Raw genomic sequence first — 6000 nt, forward strand, 5'->3', positions numbered from 1 at the left:
TGAACAGTGATGATAATATCAGCCAATTAAATGAGCCGGTTCCCGGCAAATAAATCCGCCATTGGTTGCTTTCATTATAGGACGTTCCTTACACCGACGCTCAACCGGAGTGATTGCCAATCACGTTGTAATTCGAGCCACGGGAGCGTGACCATTGTCTCATTCCAACCCGGTTGCCTAGAAATACTGTTGCTAGGGAGGCTCCCTGCGATGTCCGGGACTGCCAGTTGCGTAGCCAGAAATCTTGTTTACTTTAAGAGACAGAGGATGTGACTATTATACTCGCAGCCTGCAGCTGCTCGAGAATGCTGCCGCTTTCCATTTCCGTTGTTCTATGAAAGGTGTGTTTTTTTAAAAGAAACTCGGAGCTAAACAAAAAAATGCAAATATCTTCCTCAGGCGTTGAGATTTATTTTAATTAAGTTACACCTGATTTGACAACACTTGCAGACGATTCAGTTTCTTCTTTATTTATTTAGATTACGGACTTACTTAAAAACAGCAGGGTGTCGAAGAAGAAAAAAAAGTAATCCTACTTTAAAGGTTTATTATGGCCAGACAATACGTTTACTAGCAAAAAGTTTAGTATCATGTTAAAGATGAAGCTTTGTACTTTTTAATGATACCTTGGCTTACATTCCAGGATCACGCATCACAGAGCACCATTGTCTTGAATTTGTGGTTCAAAAATGCAGTTGGTTTTACGTCAGACCATAAAGCGAAATTGACATCGTGTATGCGCTGCCAGGCCAGGCTGGTCATCAGTCTGCTCCCTTACATATTGTGATAATTCATTACTAATTTATTAAAAGCGTTTAGAGGTTCCAGATACAATGACCATCGCTCCCTCAGTCTGGCTTCCAGCTGACGCACAATTACAAAATTACAACACCGTCTGTAAATTGTGCCCGACTTAATTTAGTGGAAAATATATGAATGCCCAGAGAGGCAACATAACCCTATGTAAAAACACGTTAAAATTGTGCATGCAGAAGCAGGATTCCAGCAAACCAGTAGGTTTGGCGGTTATGAGACATCATCTTACATTGAAAAAAAAAATCATTTTGCCGAAGAGCATTTGTTTTGCCTCATCTATACTTCGAGAGGTTTTGCCTTGCGGGGCCTAGTACTTCTCCTCTTAATCGTCAAAGACTTTCCTCATGGATGCAACAGGAGAAGCATGCTGCCGACTCTTTGTGAAAGAAGAGATACACTGTTATCATCTGGCTGTCAGCGATTACTCGAGAGGTTTTATTTTTTTCAGAACAGTAATATTTTGAAAGATATACTGGCCATTTTCTCACCGGCCAAGATTTCATTCCTCGTTTGAATAAAAAATCGTAACTTGTCATTAAAGCACAACGTGTTTCAATTGATGAGTTCGAATTTTCGGAAAAATGGAAGGAGATTACGCCCCCCCCCCCAACCACCGACAGTTTCGCCAGTTAGTATATTTTGTCCCTATCTCTGCGGTGAATTTATCCCTAGAGCATTCTGTTCCCCTGCAGGAAGCGTGAAATTTCCAGTCTTGATTGCAGACTCTTTCTTTCGTCGCTATCCATGTAGATGCTTGCTTCCTTCAAAATAATTGGATATTTTTTTTCTGCGGATTATTTTATCTTTTGTCAGGTATTTTTCCTTCCTCGTGAAATAGCTTTTCATTGCTCATCTTTTTATCATAATTTGGACATTCGTAGGTCTTTATTCAGTCAGATATTTTACTTACGACTCTCGAGGACCTTACATATCCACTTTATTGTGTCTAGAAACTGAAAGGAAGGGTGAACAGCAAAGGGGGCTTTCTGAGGTTTATGCCCCATAGCCTACTACATGTACATTATATATGTACGTGTCATGTACAAAACTCCTTCTTTCATTACCACACGGAATTATGACACAGATGAAAGTCTGGATGGCCATTTACACATTGAAATCTACGCACTACGTTCTGTGTGACCTGCGCGCGCGGCACGCGCAAACATTCTTTTTTATCGATCGGTTTACATTTCTGTGCCGCACACATGGCCACACACATTGATATAATCTAATGGAGATCAACTAATACGCATACGATCAACGGCCACACAGTATGAACACGCAGAGCGCATACGTTTGGGTTTTGTACATGTTTAACGCATATAAGGTACACGTACGTTGTACTGAGAAACAACACTCAGACATTTTGTAATTTACGCTGCCCCATGTGTTTACTGGGAGGCCGTCAGGATAATGTCTTAGCCTATAGAGTTATGAAACTCCGATTTATAGCTTCATGGTCTTACTATGATTTTATTACGGAAACAAAGGATGGCGGGTGATTTTATTATTAATTGCATTGTTCTGTAGTAGTCCGTACATTTCAGTGTTTTAATTTGCTACTTGAATGACCCAATTTATGCTAAATTATTATTCGCGTGTTGTGTGTAGTAAGACCGCATTATTTACTTGGTTACTGCCAGGAGTAGGTGTTGAACTCCATGACTTTAACTGCCCTAGCAGGATCTCAATGTGCACAGTGAGAAATTAAAGCGGTGCCAGTGCAGCAGTCACAACCAAAAAATTCGATTGTGTTATCATTTTGGAACATGCTTTTTTGAATAAGAGCTGTCCACATCGCTGTCGGCCCCTCCAGAATCAAGCAATGATCTATTGTGTGCAGTACACTTATTATTTTTAAAATACCGGAGATGAAATACTTAAAAATAATAAACCTAGAAACTCTGGATGTAATTCGTAAAATTGTTGAGTTCCTGGTTTTAATGGGCTCATGTCAATTAAAATATTTTCTCCTTCAAACACTAGCACTAGACATAAATTATGTTACATTAACCTCTCCAAAACCCCTCAGAAAATTAAGATTTAAAGTATACATTCCCCGTTTTCATTAAAAACAATTGTAGAACCAAGAATAAATTCCATTAAATTAACCTCTGGAATTTATTCCATGTCCGTGAACTACAGTTCAGGATTTTATACTACATGTTCCTCGATTTAGTCTTACCTATTTAATATTCTTACCTCGTAATGATCATTATGTGGGTATGATGCACTTTTCAGCTTCGGGCGGGAACAATCTGCTATAATATTGCCAAGAGTTGCAGTTGTGCATTATTATAAACTCTTTGTTAGATACAAGAACAACCAGACATGGATAGTATTAAATTTCCCCGTGGAATATGCTTGGAACGTGTTTATGAGTTCTGTAAAATTTAAAGTTTTTAAATTAAAGCGATGGAACATTAATGGTATAGGTATTAATTGTATCTCCATAATTTATCCGTTGTCTTGTTGAGGTCTTTAAACAAAAGGGCTGGTTAAACAATGTTTTTTTTTCTTAAAGTGTCTAGAAAGCCATATAATATGTGGTAAATAACCCCTAAAAATTATTTGGAATATTTTACTGCAGTGGATTATTTGGGTTTTTTTCAAGACACAATTTCCTACGAGCTGAGAAAAAAAATGCGTTTTGTAAATTTTACTTACTTTGAAATGTAAGGCGATCTTTGAGATTAAATACAGGTTGAAATATGGTTTGGGCCAAGAGAGCCCGAATAAGTCCATCTGGGGAATAAATGTACGAGTGTCTTTCAAATAAATTCTTTCTCGAAAACCTTCACCCATCACGACCAAATTAGACCGTAAGACGATCTCTGGAATTTTCGGTCAGAAGGAGTCCGCCCTTTACCTTTGTCCGCTACAGAATTCCAAGTCAGCTTGCGCAAACCGCCTACTGGTTAAATTGTTCCGCTTCAAGACAGACCATACGTCTGAGCGCGTCCCGCTGTTTGATATAAATCGCTATAAGTCTTTCCCGGCCCAGACACTCCACCAATCAGAATCCTTTGGAAGACAACCGTCGTTATCGAACAACCAATAAGAGCCTCGATGTGTAGTTCTCGAACAACAGGAATTAATCAAAGGAAACCGACCAAGGTTTGATAGGGGTGGTGTATAGCTTTGACTTTTTAAGAACTATTTTATAAAACCGTTTATATTTGTATTGAGCCTTAGAATATAATTCTTGTCAACTAAATGGTTGTGGGCAATATTCACATTTCATCACGAACAGGAAAAACAGAGAACTCCCTTTGAAATCCATTGGGAAAATATGTAGGAGATCAGAAAAGCAACATTGAAACTCCCCCTTGCCATTTTTTGTTTAAAAACAAGGGAATCAGAAAAAGGTCCATTAAATTAACCACTGGAATTTATTCTGTTCTGGGGTAAATTTATAAAAGGTTCAGGATTTATCTTTGTTTTTCATAGTACATTCATCATAGTACACAGTATCTTGATTTATTCTTACGTATTTATTCTCACCTCGTAATATGTGGGTAAAGTAAAGATTTTCTTTAAGGCCTGTAATTTAATTTCCATGGATATATAGATCACTTGTTTATATTTGATACATGAAAACCCAGACATAAATCGTATAAAATTTCCCCCTGGAATCTGTCGTGAATGAGTTTGGGAGTTCCGTAAATTTAATTGACTTAGTTTTTTTTTTAGATTGTCTAAATTGATAAACCGTAAACTACTCAATAAATTAATCACCAAAATCTATTCGTTGAGTTTTTGAGGTCTTTAAATGAATGGGCTGGTAAAATAATTTAACTTTTTCTCCATGTGAAAGCGAGAAAAAATGTGTTTGGAAATTATTAAGGTCATTTTCGAATTGATGGGGTAGTGGATTTTTTTAAATTAATTTTCAAATACAATTTCCTACAAGTGGACAAAGAACAAACGTATGAAGTTATTTTGAATATGTTAGGCCCTGTTTCTTGGGATTAACAGGTTGAATAAGGGTTTTGGGCCAAAAGGCGAATTCATCCGGGGAATAAAATTACGAGTATCTTTTAAATAAATTCCTTTGGGGCAAAGCTTGGGCTTCCAGTCAATGATTGACAGCCGACTTGCATTTGTAATACAGTGTATCTTTTTCGGAGATAAGAAGTTGGCCAGGGGAAATTCTTTTGAGGCGGCGCTAAAAGAGACCAAATGGCGCGCGAGAATTGATCTTTTAAACCCATTGGATGACGATCTTGTCACTGGGGCATTGGTTTTGCCGGGACTTGGGGTTTGCTGAAAACATGCGAAGCTGTGCTCGGTTGATTGTACTGGCGATGAAATGCTACTACACACGAAACCATCACCCTGCGGTTACCGTCTGAGGTGTGCCCTGTAACAAAACACTGACAACGAACAATAAAATCAGGAACCTATGAAAGTCAGAATTCTAAAATAAACAGCTTTTGTTTTTAATTTTAACGCTGTCTTTGTGACATGATTTTGGCAATAAGTATTACTATCATCCAAGACTCCCAAGTACTTAAAGACACTTTCTTTTTTCCCAAGGTAATATGATCAATGCCGACTTCAACATTCTCAGTGCGAGCAAGTTTACGAGCTGTTCCAAGTTAGGCCTATGTACATGTATTGCGCTTGGAGATACATGTATTCCGTTTGTTACACTTGAGCCACGAGTTAACTCGGCCACGTTCGGTGTTCAAAAGAAAAAGAAAACGTTTCCTGGTTTAGGCAAAAGTTTGTAAAAACTGTCACGGCGATGATGTGTCAGACGAAAAGAAAAATTATAGTCCTACAGTGTAACTAACTACATTGTATAAGATCATAAAAAATCATATTAAACACGTTGGCGAATTAAAGAAAAACAGCGAAAAAAAATTGGAGAAAACAAAAACAAATTTGAAACATCCAAATTAGAACACCAATCAACCCGGATAAAAATTCTAAGAGCAAAACAGTCTAAAGGCAATTAAATTCAAAACAATGGCATAAAATGGACAAGAAAAATACCACCACAGGAGAAAGAAAATTACATTTACTGGAACCTTCTTGTTTTCCTACAGGTGCTTTTCATATAACTTTCCACAGGAAAAACGTGTGAAACACTGTACTTGATAACTGGGTTTCTGAAATGAAGTGTACATGTAGTGCCCTACACACCCCATATTTAAAGAAATCATATTAACGCCACAA

The sequence above is a fragment of the Patiria miniata genome, unplaced genomic scaffold (assembly GCF_015706575.1).
Source record: "Patiria miniata isolate m_02_andy unplaced genomic scaffold, ASM1570657v1 HiC_scaffold_21, whole genome shotgun sequence".
NCBI classification, from domain to species: Eukaryota; Metazoa; Echinodermata; class Asteroidea; order Valvatida; family Asterinidae; genus Patiria; species Patiria miniata.